The sequence below is a fragment of the Cervus elaphus genome, chromosome 31 (genome assembly GCF_910594005.1).
Source record: "Cervus elaphus chromosome 31, mCerEla1.1, whole genome shotgun sequence".
Taxonomy (NCBI): domain Eukaryota; kingdom Metazoa; phylum Chordata; class Mammalia; order Artiodactyla; family Cervidae; genus Cervus; species Cervus elaphus.
In genome coordinates, this window is record NC_057845.1 from 36502719 (window position 1) to 36524317 (window position 21599).

Below are 21599 nucleotides of genomic sequence, written 5' to 3' on the forward strand. Positions count from 1 at the left end.
GGAACTCCAGTATTCTTGCCTGGAGAATTCCATGGATAGAGGAGCCTAGCAGATACAGTCCATGGGTCACAAAGAATCAGGTACAACTGAGTGACTTTCACTTTCACACAAAAGTCTGGAAGTATAATTGGAAAGCACAAAATTCTTTTCGAAGGATCCATAATACAGCAATGAGGAGAGTGTGCTCTGGAGTCCAATGTACCAATATGTACCTACATTGAACCCTGGCTCCTTCGCATGGGTACCATCATTAGATGACAGCACTTCTCAGCCTCAGGATCTTCACCAAGAAGGAAATCATAGGAACTCTGCCTTGGGGTGTTGTGAGGGTTGAGCGAGTTAATACTTTATGGAGTCTTCGCAGTGCCTATCCCATAGTGAGTTCTCAATACTCAGTAAATCTGTCTTATTTCTTTGCAGTTTGATATAGTCTTAAAAGTTATATCAATTTTATATTACTATGTTTCCATTATGTAGATGTTGTTTTAATATAGAATATTTTCAATTACTTAGAATTGGGGGAAAAATCAAGCACCAAGAAGATAATGCTATTTAATAAGACTTCCTAGGAAGAAAGATTGTTTATTCATTCTTTCATTTAGTACATATTTATCACATGCCTCCTTCAGGACAGACACTGAGCTCAATGCTGGGATGCAGTGTTGATAAAAAGCAAACTTATAGCCCAGTAGGGAAAACATGCGTTAATCAAATAATCATACTAATAAATGCATAATTGCAAAGTGTGACAAAGTCTCTAAAGGCAATCATGCTAATGAATGTGTAAAAGCTATTTCAGTTCAATTCACTTCAGTCGCTCAGTCATGTCCAGTTCTTTGCTACCCCATGGACCGCAGCATGCCAGGCCTTCCTGTCTATCACTGACTCCCAGAGCTTACTCAAACTCATGTCCATTGAGTCAGTGATGCCATCCAACCATCTCATCCTCTGTCGTCTCCTTCTCTTCCCACCTTCAATCTTCCCCAGTCTCAGGGTCTTTTCAAATGAGTCAGTTCTTCGCATCAAGTGGCCAATGTATTGGAGTTTCAGCTTCAGTATCAGTCCTTCCAATGAATATTCAGGACTGATTTCCTTTAGGATGGACTGGTTGGATCTCCTTGCAGTCCAAGGGACTCCCAAGAGTCTTCTCCAACACCACAGGTCAAAAGCATCAATTCTTCAGTGCTCAGCTTTGTTTATAGTCCAACTCTCAAATGCTTAGCTCCAAATGCTCTTTAGGAAAGCTGAAAAAATAAAATAAAGAACTCTGATTTAGATAAAGGAGAATGGTGTTCAGAGCAAGTCTGAATTGGAAAACCATAGGGTAAAAAGGAATCATCTACTCAAAATTGGTGGAAGAAATGGGGGAGGTCAGCGCACTCTGGGTAAAGGAACAGAATGTATAGTGGTTTGTGTCAGTGGAGTGAAAGCAGGACACCTTCGCAGAACAAAGAAGGGCGCCTTAGTTGGAACAGGGAAAGTGAGAGCTGGAGGAGTGTGAGAGTTGGGAAGGTGACCAGGGACAGTCGCACTGAGTTTTCAACGTCTTGTTACGGATTTGAGCCTCTGAAGAGCAACAGAATGAAACCCCAGGGTTCTAAGCAGTAGTGACGGCATGATGAGATTTTTCACTGCGTGAAATGCTTAAAATAGGGAAAGAGGGCCAGAGACAATGTGAGAGAGCTCAAGCAGGATATGTGTATCCAGGTCTTTGGAAAAGCAAAGATTAGATGTGCAAAGAAATGGGGAGAGAACTGGGAGAGGCTGTTGGAGTCATCAGATCACCCATCTTCTTCCCGGAGAGAAGGAAGACGTTTGAGTGGGGAAGTCTTAGCCCACTGTTCAACACCACTGATGGGAAGCTCTTGAGATGTCTTTTAAGTAAGTCGCATGTCTCCCGGTAATGGGTCTACCTTGGCATTCCTGTTGCTCTCAGTTGCAGGCCAGAAGCAGTTCATGGGAAGCTGGGTCTCATCATAATTGTGTGATGAATTATTTGAGAGTACAGCAACTGTGCTGTTTGATCAAATACACTTAGATCATCCAAGAGACGTATTTTCATGGATATCACATACTGTGTTGACTGTGAAGAAGAAAAGAAATAAATGGATATGATCAAGATTCAAGAATTAAAGTCAACATTCAATTTATAAGATTTTTAGAACAGTATAAAAGCCAATTTATCCAAGATGCATTCGTGTTTACAAAAGCACCTCCCTTCTCCCACATAATCCTGTTCTCTTATACAGTTTTATTTTGCAATCTGGCATTTAGTCACTTCTGATGTAGTAAATGTTTTACTTGTTCTAATTCTTTATTGTCTGGCTACATTCCTTCCCAACTACATTCTAAATGGAATGATGATAAGGTGACTTCCTTGTATTTTATTGCTGTTTTGCCAGTAACTGAAGCAATATGGTCATTCAAGATATATTTGTTGGTTAAATTAATGGGGGAGTTGACTTAAGAATGAAAGAAGAGAAACTGTCATAGAAGACCCCCAGTTTTATGATATGTGCAACTGGACAGATGATGGTTCTTTCACTGATGAAATACACAATGGAAGTCTTAGGCAAGTGGGTCAGAAAATACCAATTTCCCCCCAGTACTTGAGTTTGAAATTTCTTTACAATGACCAAAAAGATCTCTCACTCCTTCTTAGTAAACCAAATATTACAGTGTAAAACTTAATACAGGTAATGGAAAGTTGCAGTGTATTTAGCTAATATGTAATTAGCTAAATCAAGATGTGCAGTATATTTTATAACAAACTAAAGCACTGAAATACGAGTTATATTGTAAAATCAACCCATAATGTCTATTAAGAGCCCATTAAGAGATGATTGAAATGATCAACATATAAAGGTAACGTCTGGAGGAAGCTTGGTCAGTTGTGAAAGCAGAGAAAAGGGAAAATCCTAGAAATAAAAGTTTTCAGTGTCATTCAGACACTGATAAGGAAACCATTGATTCTTTAGGATTGGCTTTCCTTGCAGAACTTTTCTTCTGTGAAATAGATATACAAAGTAATGTTAACAAATATTATTAAGTATGTAAATCATCAGTCTCCCTGAATTCTGATCTCATGCTTACAAAGTTAAACTTCAGAGTTTTTCTTCACAGTTGTCTATCTACCGGCAAACCAGGGTCATGTAACAATGACTTTTCATTATTAATGATTGGGAATTCTGACTTCTTGTAAAAACCTCTTGGGCTCAGTTAATGTGTGCTCCTCTCCCTTTTGTAAGGGAGGCATTAAACTAGCTTCTGAGTATCCAAGGCTTAAGGCCAGATCCTGCCTCTGATATGTCCACTTGTGTAATAAGATGCCACGCTGAGAGGTATTTGAAGTCAACCTACTGGATATTGTTTTCAGGGGCAAAATTTGCACGCTGCTGTTTGTTCATCAATTCCAGAACAACCAATATGTGGATTCAAGTTCCTCCTAAGCCCAGGCCACAGTTTACCTTTCCTGACCCCTTATTTACTTAATTTATTTAAATTCATACTCACTCTAATTAAAAAATGTGGAACCATGCACTTTTATAGTTTTATTTCATGTGGTATGAACAGTCGCCTTCCTTTTTCAACTCTCATTCTTCACATGCATGTCCCATATCCTCCAAAACCTCTAAATGTCCACGTTTTATCAGTTTCAAGTACAAATATAAATGTCACGTATTTCACAAAGTGTCCTACTCTCTGAGTTAGCTGCTGTCTCCATCTTCTGCCATCACCATTTCCCTTAATACTTAAACTTCCTATCCAGTTCCAGTTCAGTCAATCAGTTGTGTCTGACTCTTTGCAACCCCATGAACTGCAGCATGACAGGCCTCCCTGTCCATCACCAACTCCAGGAGCTTGCTCAAACTCTTGTCCATTGAGTTGGTGATGCCATCCAACCACCTCATCCTTTGTCATCCTCTCTCATCCTGCCTTCAATCTTTCCCAGCATCAGGGTCTTTTCCAATGAATCAGTTCTTTGTATCAGGTGGCCGAAGTATTGGAGCTTCAGCTTCAACATCAGTCCTTCCAATGATTATTCAGGACTGATTTCCTTTAGGATTGACTGTTCTGATATCCTTTCAGTACAAAGGACTCTCAAGGGTCTTCTCCAACACCACAGTTCAAAAGCATCAATTCTTCACTATTCAGCTTTCTTTATGGTCCAACTCTCACATCCATACATGACTATTGGAAAAACCATAGCTTTGACTAGTCGGACTTTTGTCCGCAAAGTAATGTCTCTGCTTTTTAATATGCTGTCTATAAACTTCCTATGGCAGGCATTATTTTCCATTTATGATAATTTATATGCTCTTAAAGAGATCAGAATACCAGACCATCATACCTGTCTCCAGAGAAACCTGTATGTGGGTAAAAAAGCAACAGTTAGAACCAGACATAAAACAACTGACTGGTTGGTTCAAAATTGGGAAAGGAGTACAACAAGGCTGTATATTGTCACTCTGATTATTCAACTTTTATTCAGAGTACATCATGGGAAATGCCAGGCTGGGTGAATCCCAAAGTGTAGTGAAGATTGCTGAGAGAAATATCAACAACCTCAGATACACAGAAGATACCACTCTAATGGCAGAAAATGAAGAGAAAAAAACAAAACAAAACCCAAAACTCTTCATGAGGGTGAAAGAGGAGAGTGAAAAAGCTGATTTAAAACTCCTCATTCAGAAAAGTAAGATCATGGCATCCAGTCTCATCACTTCATGGGAAATAGAAGCGGGAAGAGTGGAAACAGTGATATATTTTTCCTTGGGTTCCAAAATCACTGTGGACAGTGATTGCAGCCCTGAAATCAAAAGAGACTTGCTCCTTGGAAGGAAAGCTATGACAAATCTAGGCAGTGTATTTAAAAAGCAGAGACTTTGCCAACATTAGCCAACCAAGGTTCACATAGTCAAAGCTATGGTTTTTCCAGTATTCATATAGAGATGTGAGAATTGGCCTATTAAGAAGGCTGACTGTTTAAGGGTTGATGCTTTCTAACTGTGGTGCTGGAGAAGATGCTTAAGAGTCCCCAGACTGCATGGAGGTCAAACCAGTAAATCCTAAAGGAATTCCGTCTTGAATATTCATTGGAAGAATAGATGCTGAAGCTGAAGCTCCAATACTTTGGCCACCTGATTCAGAGAACTGACTCACTGGAAAAGACCCCAATTCTGGGAGAGATGGGAGGCAAAGGAGAGGGGGTTAGCAGAGGATGAAATGGTTATATAGCATCACCGATTCAATGGACATGAATCTGAGCAAACTCTGGGAGATAGTGAAGAACAGGGGAGCCTGGTACACTGCAGTCCAGGGGTTTACAAAGAATCGGATGCAACTTAGCAACTGAACAATAACAGCAGCAACATAAGCATGTAATAGGTCTCCAACTATCCTAGAATATCTACAGGTTATCTATCTGTTCATGTATGTTCTTCTACTGTATTTTATACTTAGTGATTTATATAGAATAATTGCACACCAAGCACTTTTTTTTATAGCAAAATAAGTTAATGGTACAAATATTCATCCTTTTATTTCTTGGCAGCAATGCATGACTTGTGGGATCTTAGTTCTCCAAACACAGAGAACACCTGTGCCCCCTGAAATGGAAGCACAGAGTCGTAACCATTCCTGGACTACCCAGGAATTCCCAAAATGCTCATCCTTCAATCATTTGAAAAATCTTTTTAAGTGCTACTATATCAACTCAATGCTGTTTGTTTTAAGTATTCATAAGTATAACTAGGCCCTCTACATAAGAAAATGAAATAAAATTACAGCAATATTTTTATTAGAAAGGATACAATTGCAAGGAATATAATCCTCAAAGACCTGTCAATTTGTGCTTATTTCTACTTCTTTTATTATTCCTGCTTAGAAAGAGCTTTCTTTTTTTAATTTTCAACTCAAATCTTATTCTTTAGAAACACATACTAGAATGAAATCCATTTAAATTCTCAGTTGCTATCTAGTTTAAAATCATGCCATTTAAATATACTTAGAATTCCATCTAGCAAACATATTAAGAGGATTATGTCTTCCTCAAAATAAGCTCATCTTCTTCAGGGCAGAACCAATAATAAGCAACCATCATATTTGAGCTTACTAAATTTAGAGCCTTTTTAGGACCTTTTAATATTTTTTTTTTTGAAGATTTACTTTCTGGGAAGAAATTACATATTCCATTTTGTGGGTCTTTTGAGAATTATAGCATTAAGGATATCTCTGCAGACTAATGAAGAGAGAAGGTTTTTTTTTCTATTTTTTAAAGAAAACCATGAAGTACATAAGCCAGACTGTATCACACATGTTTGGTACAATCACACCTGCAATACTAAGTTAAACCTTGACACTGGCACTTTGGTACTCTGATGATGTATTGAGAAAACTTTCTTCCCTTCAGTAGTTTGACATTTGCCAAGAATGAACAGGTTAGTTATTTGGATATTATTCCATGCTCATCTCTGGCTTAGAGAGACATCAACGCAGAGAGTATGAGATAGTATTGGCAATTCATTTAATGGAACCAACACAACATTCTATACTGGATAACTGTTTTGAGAAAAATTCTCCATATCAGTTGAAATCAGGCACAACATACGCATATCCACAAAACACATTCTGGCAGTAAAGTCTGAGGTTCTGACCAAATTCAACAGAATATATCAGATGATATGCCAAAAAGAGAAAACCAACCCTTGTATTTTTAATAACCTTTAAGGAAAATTAGATATTTTGGTACAAATTGACTATTATATTAATATTTCAAAGCAATGTCATGCTCCATAGAGGCAAATAAGAGCATTTTATTTATTTGATCTAATTTTATGCAGTTGTTGTGATTAAGTCCTACTGTAAGTGTGAAAACTAGATACTATTGTATGGACCTTAAAATAAGAATATGTGAATTTATGTATTTAGTGCAAGCCTTTGGAAAACCTCTGTGGCTCTCTGAACCTATGACTTCCATGCAAAGACCCTTAGAAATATTATGCATTTATTTATTAGAGAAGTCTTATTGACCAACTTACATGCTTTCAAGCTATAAGAAAATAATATGCCTTAATTTCTGAGATTTTAACAACTGTACAGAGATGCAAGTTTAATTTTGCTTGTTATGAGACTGTTAATGACTGAATTACCTCTCCCCCAAATTCACATGCTGAAACCCAAGCCTGCCAATGTGATTATATTTAGAGATTTAGAGACAGAGCCTTTATTAGGTAAATAAGACTAAATGAAGTTCTATGGATGGGGCTCTGGTTCGACAAGATTCGTGTACTTTAAGGAGAGACATCACAAGGTTTCCCTCGCAGTCCAGCACTTGAGAACCTGCCTTCCAGTGCTGGGGATGCAGTTCAATCCCTGATCAAAGAACTAAGACCCTACATGTCTCAGGGCAACTAAGCCCACGTGCCACAACAGAGACCCAGTACAGCCAAAAAAAAGAGACACCAGAGTGCTCTCTCTCTGGTGTGTCGGCTCATTCTGTCTCTGCCTATTGCGCTCTTTCGTGTGAAGACAAAATGAGAAGGCAGGCATCTGCAAGCCAGGAATAGAGTCTCATCAGAACCCAACTATGCCAGAACCCAGATCTCAGACTTCTAGACCCTGGAAATGTGAGAAAATGAATTTCTGTTAGGTCACCCAGTCTGTGCTATTTTATTGTATAGCAGCCCAGTAGACTCACATAGAGAAGACTCAAGATAGTGATAAATGTAAGTATTCTGTGTATTAAGTCAAATAAATTGAAGTAAAGTGATCAGTTAGAAGTATACTTCTTATATTCATATAGTGGACTTCTATGGAAATATTAAAAATAGTATACAATTACATGAGAAAATAGATCACATATTAAACAAAATATATATTGTTAAGTAAGAAATAAAAGTTAAAAAACATATCCATCATGGGTACTTTATTTAATATATTTGTGTACATATTACATGAAACTGCCAAAAGTAGTTATCTTTATTTGCTGAGAATGAGCCATTTAAAATTTCTTCTTCTGGCTTAACTGTATTGTTTTAGATAAATGAAAGTACTAATTATATAATATAAAAAAGCAGTTGTTAAAGTTTTAAAATATTGTCTAAACAAATTTTAAAATATTGCAAGTCAGTACTTCCAGGAAATAAATGGTAACAAGAACAGTATGTAGAGACAGCATATCCCAGATTTTGGAAAACTTTAAATAAATACACTATGTTCCAAAGTTGAGCTTCTCAAGTGATAATGCCAGAACCACATTTAGATTTTTGAGAGTCTCCCTTGGAGAAGGGGAGGAGAAAATGGAAACCCACTCCAGTATTCTTGCCCAAAGAATCCCATGGACAGAGGAGCCTGGTAGGCTACAGTCCACAGGGTCACAAAGAGTCAGACATGACTTAGCGACTAAACAACCATTACCTATGTATGAAGCATAGTTTATATATACTGTTTTTACATTTAAAAAAAATTGAAACTTCTGACATTTAATTTATAAAAGATATAGACAAGAGTAAAAAGAATGCAACCTTTTCCTAATGACCAAGAAGTTCCTAGTATAGTTAATAGCAAGAAATTTAGGCAGTGGATAATCTGATTACAATAAATATCTGGTCTTTTCCCCACCTATACTCTCCAATTTATCCCTTTTTAAATTCAGTCATGATAATAGATAATGCTCAGTGTTTCACCTTACTTGTGATAGTTTAAGAGCAAAAATTGTCACTATTTTATAACATTTGGTGATGTTTAAATATTCACAAAAAAAAAATATTCTGACCAAAGCTATGTATGGGTGAGATGCTGGTCAGGAAGCATCATAATCTTTGTTTCAGATATAATCTCAGGAAAATTAAGGTGAGTGTAAAGGGTATAGTGAAGATCAAGAATGAGATGAAGTATGAATTCATATTTATTGATTGACAGACACTAATCTAGGAGAAAGAAATGGCAACCCACTCCACTGTTCTTCCTGGAAAATTTTATGGACAAAGGAGTCTGGGGGGCTACAATCCACAGGATCAGAAAAGAGTCAGACACAACTTAGCAACTAAACAAGAACAATAAATTCAGGCACTGGGAATGTAAAAGATAATAAGACTATCAAGGTCCATGATCTTATATTCTATGAAGCTTAGAGAAAGCTAATAAGACATTAGGTAATTAAGCATTAGCAATATAATTATATGTTAAAATGTTAACAAGACAAAATGAAAGAATGATGTGATAGAGCTCTAGGAGATAGAATTTTTGTGGTTAGGGAGGGTTCCTTTAAGGGATAATACCTAAGGGGACCTGAATGACTGGAAGATGTTTTTCATGAAAGCATCAGAGGAAAGATACCTAGCCACACAGAATAAGATTGCAAATACAGAGGCAGAAATAAGCTTGGCTTTTATAAAACACAGGACATTTAGAAACCTGAGGACTGAGCATACAAGTAGGGTGGGAGAGAAAGCTACAGAGAACTGAGGTATGTGTCAGAAGAATCCCACAGCCTCCACAAGGAAAACCACAATCACAGAAAGATAAAAAATAAATGATCACATGGATTAGAACCTTGTGTAAATCAATGAACCTATGAGACATGCCATGCAAGGCCATCCAAGACAGATGGGTCATGGTGAAGAGTTCTGAGAAAATGTGGTCCACTGGAGAAGGGGATTACAAACCACACCAATATTCTTGCTGTGAGAACGCCATGAACAGGATGAAAAGGCAAAAAGATGATACCAGAAGATGAATCCACCATGTTGGTTGATATCCATTATGCTACTGGGGAAAAGCAGAGAAATAGCTCCAGAAAGAATGAAGAGGCTGGGCTAAAGCAGAAATGACACTCAGCTGTGCATGAGTCTCTTGGTGAAAGTAAAGTCCAATGTTGTAAAGAACAATATTGTATAGGAACCTGGAATGTTCCTGGATCAAGATAAATTGGACATGGTCAAGCAGGAGATGGCAAGAGTGAACATCAATATTTTAGGGATCAGTAAAATAAAATGGATGAGAACAGGCAAATTTAATTCAAAGGACCATTATATCTACCACTGTGGGCAAGAACCTCTTAAAAGAAATGGAGTAGAACCTCATAGTCAACAAAGGAGTCCAAATATGCAGTACTTGGTTTCAATCTCAAAAACAACAGATTGTTTGTTTCCAAGGCAAACTATTCAACATCGCAGTAATCCTAGTCTATGCCCCAACCACTAATGCAAAAGAATCTGAAGTTTAACATTTCTTTGTAGACCTACAAGACCTTCTAGAACTAACACCAAGAAAGATGTCCTTTTCATTATAGGGAATTGGAATGCAAAAGGAGGAAGTCGAGAGATACCTGGAGTAATAGGTAAATTTGGTCTTGCAGTACAAAATGAGTAGGACCAAGGCTAATGGAATTGTGCCAAGAGAACACACTGGTCATAGCAAAACGCCTCCTTCCATTAATACAATATACAACTCTACACATGGACATCATCAGAGGGTCAACACCAAAATCAGCTTGAGTATATTTTTTGGAGCCAAAGATGGAGAAGCTCTATACAGTCGATGAAAACAAGACCTGGAGCTGACTGTAGCTCAGATCACGATCTCCTTATTGCAAAATCCAGGCTTGAATCAAAGAAAGTTGGGAAAAACACTAGGCCATTCAGGTAGGATCTAAATAAATCCCTTATGATTATATAGTGGAGGTGATCAATAGATTTAAGGGATTAGATCTGGTAGACAGAGTGCCTGAAGAATGAGATTTGGAACATTGTACAGGCGGAGGTGAGCCAAACCATCCCCCTCAAAAAAGAAATGCAAAAAGGCCAAGTGGTTGTCTGAAGGGCCTTACAAACAGCTGACAAAAGAAGAGAAGTGAAAGGCAAAGAAGAAGGGAAAGATATGCCCAACTGAATGCAGAGTTCTAGAGAATAGCAAGGAGAGATAACAAAGCCTTCTTAAGTGAACAATGCAAGGAAATAGAGAACAATGCAAAGAACAGAATAAGGCAAAACAATAGAATGAGAAAGACTAGAAATCTCTTAAGGAAAATTAGAGATACAAAGAGAACATTTCATGCAAAAATGGACACAATAAAGGAGAGAAACAGCAAGGACATAACAAAAGCAGAAGAGGTTAAGAAGAGGTGGCAAGAATACACAGAACTAGATGAAAAATGTCTTAATAACCTGGAAAACCACAATGGTGTGGTCACTAACGTAGAGGCAGACATCCTGGAGTGTGAAGTCAAATGGGTCTTAGGAAGCATTGCTATGAAAAAAGTTAATGGAGGTGATGACATTCTAGTTGAGCTATTTAAAAATCTTAAAAGATGATGCTGTTAAAGTGCTGCACTCAGTATGCCACCAAATTTTGAAAACTCAGCAGTGGCCACAGGACTGGAAAAAGGTCAGCTTTCATTCCAATCCCAAAGAAAGGCAATTGCAAAGAATGTTCAAACTACCATACATTTGTGCTCATTTCACATGATAGCAAATTAATGCTCAAAATCTTTCAAGGTAGGCTTCAGCAGTACATAAACCAAGAATTTCCAGATGTTCAAGCTGGGTTTAGAAAAGGCAGAGGAATGAGAGATCAAATTGTCAACATGGATTGGAACAGAGATAAAGTAAGGGGATTCACGAAAAAAATGACCTCTTCTGCTTCATTGCCTATGCTAAAGCCTTTGACTGTGCAGATCACAAAAAACTGTGGAAAATTCTTAAAGAGATAGGAATACCAGACCACTTTGCCTGCCTCCTGAGAAAGCTGTATGCAGGTCAAGAAGCAACAGTTAGCACTGAACTTGGAGAAATGGACTGGCTCCAAATTGAGAAAGGAGTGCGTCAAGACTGTATATTGTCACCCTGCTTATTTAACTTTTATGCAGAGTACATATTGCCAAATCCTGGGCTGGATGAGGCACAAGGTGGAATCAAGATTCTTGGGAGAAATATCAACAACCTGAGACATGAAGATGATACCACTCTAATGGCAGAAAGCGAAGAGGAACTAAAGAGACTAGATTAAAAGGAAAGCAGAGAGTGAAAAAGTTGGCTTAAAACTCAACATTCAGTAAACTAAGATCATGGTATCCGGTCCCATCACTTCATGTCACATAGATGGGGGAAAAGTGGAAACAGTGGCAGTTTTTCTTTTCTTGTGCTCCAAATACACTGCAGCCATGAAATTAAAATATGCTTGCTCCTTGGAATAAAAGCTAAGAGAAACCTAGAGAGTGTATTAAAAAGCAGAGGTATCATTTTGCCAACACAGGTCCATATAGTCAAAGCTACGGTTTTTCCTCTCATCATGTATGGTTGTGAGTGTTGCACCATAAAGAAGGCTGAGCACTGAAGAATTCATGTTTCTGAATCATGGTGCAGGTGTAGACTCTTGAGAGTCACTTGCACAGCAAGGAGAACAAACCAATTAATCCTAAAGGAAATCGACATTGAATATTCATTGGAAGGACTAATGCTGAAGCTGAAGCTCCAAAATTTTCCACCTGATGAGAAGTTTGGATTCACTGGAAAAGACCCTGATGCTGGGAAAGGTTAAGGGCAGGAGGAAAAGCGGCGACAGAGAATGAGATGGTTGGATGGCATCACCGACTCAGCTGACATGAGTTTAAGCAAACTCAGGGAGATAGTGAAGGACAGAGAAGCCTGGTGTGCTGTAGTCCATGGGGTCACAAAGGGTCTGACATGACTTAGGAACTGAACAACAGTGAACAACCTGTCAGAACAAGGGACTGAAGTTTTGTTTTATATAAAATAAGAAGCCTTTGGCTCGCCTTAGCAGGGAACAGTATGATAGGACTTCCCTTTGTAAGTGATCTTCTGATTGACCAATTTGATGAAAATCTCTTGGAGTTGGGGGATGGAAAATAAGAATGGTATTTACAAGTGAATCAAATGAGTCTATGATCAAACACATTTGAGAAACTGTCTTAAGCGATGAGGACCAACATCCACTCGGGAGAGGGCACTTTAATAAAGTCTGAGTTTATCAGAACATGATGTGTACATGCTTGGTTGCTCTGTCTTGTCCAACTTTATGGCTTTTTAGGCTGTAGCCTGCTCTGCTCCTCTTTCCATGGGATTCTCTGGGCAAGAATACAGGAGTGGGTTGCCATTTCCTCACCCGGGGATCTTCCTGACCTAGGGATCAAACCCGTGTCTCCTATGTCTCCTGCATAGCAGATAGATTTCTCTAGCCATCAATCACAGACAAATTTAATCACTCTGAATCTGTTTATTAAAAAATCAAATATCCCATTTAAGTTAACTTGGTCTGTGATCTCCTGGAATTTACATTCTAGAGAGGTAGGTCAGACATTAAACAAATGAAAAGGAACATTACTCCCTGTCCCCAGGGTGGGGTGATCCTAAATAGCAAATAACAAAACACCATGACTGGTTAATAGAGAAACTGCAGGAGAAAGAAAAACTTTTTTTTTTTTCCTTTTTGAACTTTGAGTCCATCATTTTTATTTTGTTCCGGGGCCCACAGATTATGTTGCTGACCCTTGTTTGTAGACTTTCCTCATCTGTAAGATCAGAATTAAAATTCTACCTCTGAGAGTTGTAAAAATTAAATAAAATGAAACATGTATAGTGCTTGGCACACTGCCTAACAAATTTAGATGAGAAGAAAGAAGACAGCTTCTCTCCCCACTTACCACCTCTATTCTTTGCCATTGACTGACAACATGTTTCCTAAGATACTTAACTTGAATTAAGTATTAATTGAGACTTGAATTAAGTCTTGAATTAATTATTTAATTATTAATTATTATTTAATTGTATGTAATAATGGAAAATAAGAATGGTATTTACAAGTGAATCAAGTGAGTCTATGATCAGACGTATGTGAGAAACCGTTTTAAGTGATGAGGACCAACATTATCCACTGGGGAGAGGGCACTTTAATAAAGTCTGAGTTTATCAGAACAAGTTGTGTTCTGATAAATATACAAATAATTATAAATAATTATTTAATTAATTATTAATTAAAAACTTGAATTAAGAATTCTTGTTTTTCTCACCCGTAAAATCAGAAAATTGGGAGAGACCCTGAGATGTCTTTCATGTGTTTCTCTGTAAACAAAAGGGGTCCTGATACCAGCACATTTTAGCAACATGCCACACACAGCATGTCAGGAGCACCTCCCAGCTCATGGAATAGCATCTCTCAACTACTGACTTACCAACATTGTATCTTACTTAAAAGGCATCTGTTATAGGATTTTTAAAATTTCTTTTGGATATCGGAATCATTGCCGATTATTTAATTTTTTTCCTATTTAAGCTGTTGCATTCCTTTCTAAGGTCTTTGATGTTTCCATTATTGATAAAGTATTAATGTATGTATGACAGTATTAAATAGTTCTTATTGCAAGGACAGTTGTGCCGACTTTTAACTTTTTAAACCTGGAGTTTAAAATCTTTGCTACTCTGAAATCTTTCTACTTTGCATAAAAATTGATATACATACAACTACGTAAGTTTCTGGAGCTGCTTCTAAAATATTGTGTTGGACTTTATAAAGTATGCAGTAGATTATCTCTGCTTTTGCAGGATCATATTTAAAATTATAAGTAACTTTTAAGATATACAAAAGGCTTAAAGAGAAGGAAAATTACTTTTTCTTGTTTTTCTTTCTCTCTCTTCCATTCTGTCCAAAATGAGAAACCTCTCATCTAAGTCTAATTAAAAACGTCACATAGCACACAGGAGAAAGAATCTGGTGGCAAAATGAGAAAACATCAGTAACCTGTGACAAGGAGTTGAAAAGATAGAAAAACATGCCTACTAAATAGCACGGGAGCTGAATAGGAAATTAGAGAGCAGATTTTAAGAATGAAAAATTAGCTTTGTACAGTCAGGGATAAGAACTGGGGCCATTGTCCAATATAGTATAAGAAACAAAGTAATTTATCAAGTGATTACTTCCTAGCTTTTTAGTAGTGTACAGATTAAATAAACATATTGCCTTGGTCATGGGTAGATTAAAAATGAAATCAACTAATAAATGGGTTGAGAGAATAATTTCAGAATGACTAATTACAAATATATAACATGTTATAGTTTATTTTTCACATTTATTACCTAATTTGATACATCAAAGAAGAGGGTTTTACTTGGTAGAACTTCAAATACATTAGTAGTCAGATTCTGATCCTAAAAGGCTGTGTTTTCCTAAAATCAGTTCAAGGAAAGAGCCTGGAAATGAAATGTCATCTGTATCTCAGGAATAATGCTTATGAATTATGTCCTTGCAGAGCATAAACTTATTTTAAGTTGGGGATTTTCAAAGTTAGAATTCTGAGTCCAGCAATGCGAGAGCCATCACAGCAAAGCATGAGTCTTCCATGGCAGGACAGTGGGTAGGTAAATCACATTCACAATAATATGATGATGCAGCTACAAAACGGTAAGGAAATCTATCAAGAAGGTTTGAGAAGGTTTTTTCATGAGAGGCTTATTTTTATATCCCAAGGAAGGAAATGTCATTTACTGGTTAACCTATCTGGTAGCTTTTTTCGAACTGATGAATGAATATATTCATGCCTATAATTGAAAGTGACTCTTCTGGAGAAAATCTGGTTCAGTACATGAATGTATTCACAAAGAATTTGAGTGGACTTAAATGATTTTCATTTAAAAGGGCTGGTTCCTTATTATTTCATCCTTTGTATAATTACAATATGATGAAGATGGTGCTAATTATTATAGTAATATTCTTATTCAGTACCGTTTACCCAAAGAGATCAAAAGAAATTTAGACACTTTCAACAAAATAGTCTATTATGGTAAGCATGACAGGAAATACATTAGTCCAAGGGACAGAAAGCAGAAAGAAAATGGACTCATGTCAAAAAGAAAGCAATCAATTTTCCTTAAAGTTTGCATTTTAGTTTCCTGACACAGAGCTGAGAATCTCCCTGACAACCCTGGGTAGGCCAATGATGCATCTACCATGGAGCTCAAAGGCTAAGAGTTTAATTCTCTCAGACCCTTCCTTATTTTTACAACCTCACACAAAAAGGCAAAATGTTGAAGTGCTGTCAGTGCAAAGGACACTGACTTTGTTCTTGTATGAACCCCAGTAATCCAACTGTAAAAGGCAAATTCATACTAATCCACTACCTCTGAGAGTGGCCAGGAAAGTTGGAGAACATTATAAAAAGGAAAACTTGAGAAGTATGGCAAAGAGAACAATATCAGGTTTGGGGCTTTGTTTAAGAATGTTAAAAAATTTAAGTCTGATTATAGTAGTATTTTAGAAGAGAAATAAAGATATATTCAAATGCATGATAATTATTTGCTGAGTGTAAAAACCATGGACTATCCATCCTCTCTTTCACATATAACAAAAAGTTGGCAATTAAATTTAGTGTCTTGATATATAACTTATTTTGAACCAGCTAAAAGGATTTCAAACTTGTATTTATAGATTTGTGTCATTAACACAAAATGAAATAATCTTCATAAGTAATTACTTTTTACTAATTGTGGCCTTTCCAGGAAGCGCTGGTGGTAAAGAACCTGCCTGCTAAAGCAGGAGACGTAAGAGACTCAGGTTCGATCCCTGGGTCTGGAAGATTCCCTGGAAGAAGGCATGGCAACCCGCTCCAGTATTCTTGCCTGGAGAATCTCATGGACAGAGGAGCCTGGCAGGCTCCAGTCCTTGGGGTCTCACAGAGTCAGACATGACTGAAGTGACCGAGGACACACACACACATGTTAATTCCTGACATTCATCGAGTAATTCATAGGATCTCACCTATACTAGCCACTCAGTAAATGCTTGTTGTTCTGTTGTAGTTCAGTTCCTCAGTTGAGACCGACTCTTTGCAACCCAACGTACGGTAGCATGCTAGGCTTCCCTGTCCTCCACCATCTCCTGGAGCTTGCTCAAACTCATGCCCATTGATTCAGTGATGCCATCCAACCGTCTCATCCTCTGTCGCCCCCTTCTCCTCTTGCCTTCACTCTTTCCCAGCATCAGGGTGTTCCGGGGTTAAATTTATGTAGTCTCGTATTTTGCAAAGGTGTTTGATATAAACCTGTGTAATTCCTGGCCTATTTGATTCCCAAGTAGGAATGACATTGAGGTTCTAACCTTTACTAGAGAGGCAGCATTTTCGTCTTCTTCAGTTCCAGGATTCTACAGCATATTCTGCTCAGAGTCTCGGTTTCTTCAGAATATTGTTTAGAGATTCAACTCTTGAGTATGAACACTAATGTCATTTTTAAAAGTATAAAATCATATTCCACTTGTATGTGAACACTAAGAGATGATTAGGCCTCTCCTCCAGGGTTCACTTCAAGAAGGCAGGTGTCTGAATTCTCAGAAATTGGTCCTTAAGGGGAGATCTATCTCTGGAATGAGAACAAGGTTAGAGAATTATATGAATTTTATGCCTTCCTCTTCTGATCAGGTGCCAAGACAGCCGCATAAAATACTGCTAAAAAGGAAGCATTAGGAAACGCTAACAATAAGGAGAATGAACTCAAAGGACAAAAAGTGAAGGAATTTCCATTAAGACATCATATAATGCAAATAACATCAGCAGCTGTAGAATTAAGTTTTACAGGTTGTTTAGATTCTTTAAAATTATCTAAAACTAAAAGTATTCAGTGACTTCTTTCTCTACAAAGAGACTATTCCAAATGCTCACAGCCTATCTAGCTTGATATAATAATCATTTTAAATATATAAAGAAAAATTAACCAGTCCATGACTCACAGAGTAATATGTGCCAGAGGCAGGGGCTATGAGGTTCTTATAGGGTGGAAAACTATATAAATATTTAAGAAGTAGCTCCTGTCCTTAGGAATGTTATAGGATGTTTTTTAGAGCTAACATGATAAACAATAATAAGAGTAATTATAATGCCATGCATTTCTATTTGTTTTTAATTATCTATAACATAATTTATCTTTAATATATTTATGATATGTCATGAAAGTATCAAATTAAAACCTGTAAAATGGAGCACAAAGAGCCAGATGGTAAGCTGCAGTCAACAACAGACCACAAGAGAAGTGGAAATAAAGAAGTTTATTACTCACAAGTCCTGAAATGCCATGCCTTGAGGGTTCTCTACAGAGAAGTTAAGGTAGGATGCAGACAGAGTGATAGGACCTGGGGCTCATGCCTTCATTAGGGTCTGTAGGTGGAGAGTATTACAGTTTCCCAGGTTAGAGCCAAAATGGTCAAGGCAAACCTAAAGTGTGGGGTTTTGGTAAGCCCCACTGGGGTCCTATCAAAGGGGCATACAAATTATAGGCAGAGGGAGAAGGGGAGACTGTTGATCACAAGAGTTCTTGGAGCAGTCATATCAGAAACATAAATGTTTGTGACTCTGTGTATGGTTATTACAGAAGGGACTAGTGTCAACTCAATGTCCTTGCAGGTCACTTGGCAAACAAAATGGATGTTGAGGCAGCAGTAAATACCAAGGAGTAGTATTTAGCTCAAATCTCAATAATATAAAAAGTACACTACAGGGGTTTTAGGAGCATTGTATTAGGAACTAGGAGCAGTGACCTATATGCAGGTCTTTATATAAAGACAGATATCTTATTATCTCACACCCCCTACCCCATCTTTCATAGATTGTTTTGAGACATACCCTGGAAGGAAGAGGACAGAGGAAGGAAACTATGGATAGAGGTTCATTACATTGTACAGGAGGCAGTGATCAAGACCATCCACAAGAAAAAGAAATGCAAAAAGGCAAATGGTGGTCTAACAAGGCCTTACAAATAGCTAAGGAAAAAACAGAAGCTAAAGACAAAGGAGAAAAGGAAAGATATACCCATCTGAATAGTGTTCCAAAGAATAGCAAGGAGAGATAAGGAAGCCTTCCACAGTGATCAGTGCAAAGAAATAGAGGAAAACAATAGAATGGGAAAGACTAGAGATCTCTTCAAGAAAATCAGGGGTACTAAGGGAATATTTTATGCAAAGATGGGCACAATAAAGGACAGAAATGGTATGGATCTAATAGAAGCTATTAAGAAAATGTGGCAAGAATACACAGAAGAGCAATACAAAAAAGATCTTAATGACCCAGATAATAAAAATAAATGGAAAAAAGAAATGACCCAGATAACCACGATGGTGTGATCACTTACATAGAGCCAGATATCCTAGCGTCTGAAGTCAAGTGGGCCTTAGGAAGCACCACTAGGAACAAAGCTAGTGGTGGTGATGGAATTCCAGTTGAGCTGTTTCAAGTCCTAAACGATGATGCCATTAAAGTGCTGCATTCAATATGCCAGCAATTTTGGAAAACTCAGCAGTGGCCAAAGGACTGGAAAACATCAGTTTTCATTACAATCCCAAAGAAAGCTAAAGCTAAGTCACGTCAGTCCAGCCCAACTCTGTGTGACCCCATAGACGGCAGCCCAACAGGCTCCTCAGTCCCTGGGATTCTCCAGGCAAGAACACTGGAATGGGTTGCCATTTCCTTCTCCAAAGCATGAAAGTGAAAAGTGAAAGTGAAGTTGCTCAGTCATGTATGACTCTTAGTGACTCCATGGACTGTAGCCTACCAGGCTCCTCCATCCATGGGATTCTCCAGGCAAGAGTACTGGAGTGGGTTGCCGTTGCCTACTCTGAATCCCAAAGAAAGGCAATACCAAAAGATGCTCAAATAGCCACACCACTGTTCCCATCTCACATGCTCAAAATTCTCCAAACCAGGTTATAGCAGTATGTGAACAAAGAACTTCCAGATGTTCAAGCTGAATTTAGAAAAGGCAGAGAAGCCAGAGATCAAATTGCCAACATCCATTGTATCATAGGAAAAGCAAGAGCATTCCAGAAAAACTGCTACTTCTGCTTTATTGACTATGCCAAATCCTTTGACTGTGTGGATCACAATAAACTGTGGAAAATTCTTAAAAAGATGGGAACACCAGTCCGCCTTACCTGCCTCTTGAGAAACCTGTATGCAGATCAAGATGAAACAGTTAGAACCGAACATGAAACACCAGACTGGTTCCAAATTAGGAAAGGAGTACGTCAAGGCTGTATATTGTTACCCTGCTTATTTAACTTATATGCAGAGTACATCATGAGCAATGCTGGACTTGATGAAGCCCAAGCTGGAATCAAGATTGCCAGGAGAAATATCAATAACCTCACATATGCAGATGACACCACCCTTATGGAAGAAAGCAAAGAACTAAAGAGCCTCTTGATGAATGTAAGAATAGTAAAAAAGCTGGCTTAAACTCAACATCCAAAAAATGAAGATCATGGATCTGGTCCCATCACTTCATGGCAAATAGATGGGGAATCAGTGGAAACAGTGAGAGACTTTATATTCTTGGGCTTCAAAATCACTTTAGATGGTGAATGCAGCCATGAAATTAAGACACCTTTTTTTTCCAGTAGTCATGTATGGATGTAAGAGTTGGACTATAAAGAAAGCTGAGTGCCAAAGAATTAGTGCTTTTGAACTAAAAGCACTAGTGTTGGAGAAGACTCTTGAGAGTCCCTAGGACTGCAATGAGACCAAACCAGTTAATCCTTAAAGAAATCAGTCCTGAATATTCATTGGAAGGACTGATGCTGAAGTTCCAATACTTTGGCCACCTGATGCGAAGAGCTGACTCATTTGAAAAGACCCTGATGCTGGGAAAGACTGAAGGCAGGAGGAGAAGGTGGGGACAGAGGATGAGATGGTTGGATGGCATCGTGGACTCAACGGACATGAGTTTAAGCAGCTCCGGGAGTTAGTGATGGACAGGGAAGCCTGGCATGCTGCAGTCCATGGAGGTGCAAAGAGTCAGACATGATTGAGCAACTGAGCTGAAACTAGGAAGAAAGGTCATGAACCCAGAAGTAAACAAACCTCAAAAAGGTGATACTGCATGTTTAAAAAAGTATATTTAAATAACAATTTGAAAACCAAGTATGATACAGTCTTGAGTAAAGATTCACTTACAAATTTGAAACGAAAGAGTCCCAGTATTTCCCTAGACCAACATAGGATGCTATAACATCAAAGGAGTCATGAATTTTTTTTCAAGAATGAGAAATATTATGAAAATTATTTGTAAGTTGCATTTTCATCTTTTCGAAAACCTGACATGGAGTTCTATTAAGTATGAAAAAATACAGCTTGTTCTCTAGTGGTTGGCGTTGCTGTTCAGTAGCTCAGTTGTGTCCAACAATAGAAGACCCCATGGACTGCAGGACACCAGGCTTCCCTGTCCTTCACCATCTCCCAGAGTATTCTCAGACTCATGTCCTTTGAGTCGATGATGCCATCCAACCATCTCATCCTCTGTTGTCCCCTTCTCCTCTTGCCCTCAATCTTTCCCAGAATCAGGGTCTTTCCTAGTGAGTCAGCTCTTCTCATCAGATGATCAAAGTATTGGAGCTTCAACATCAGTCCTTTCCATGAATATTCAAGGTTGATTTCCTTTAGGAATGACTGGCTTGATCTCCCTGCTGTCCAGGAGAATCTCAAGAGTCTTCTCCAGCACTACAGTTTGAAAGCATCAGTTCTTCAGTGCTCAGCCTTCTTTATGGTCCAACTGTCTAGATAAAGCATAGTTTTAACTATACAGACCTTTGTCAGCAAATTGGTG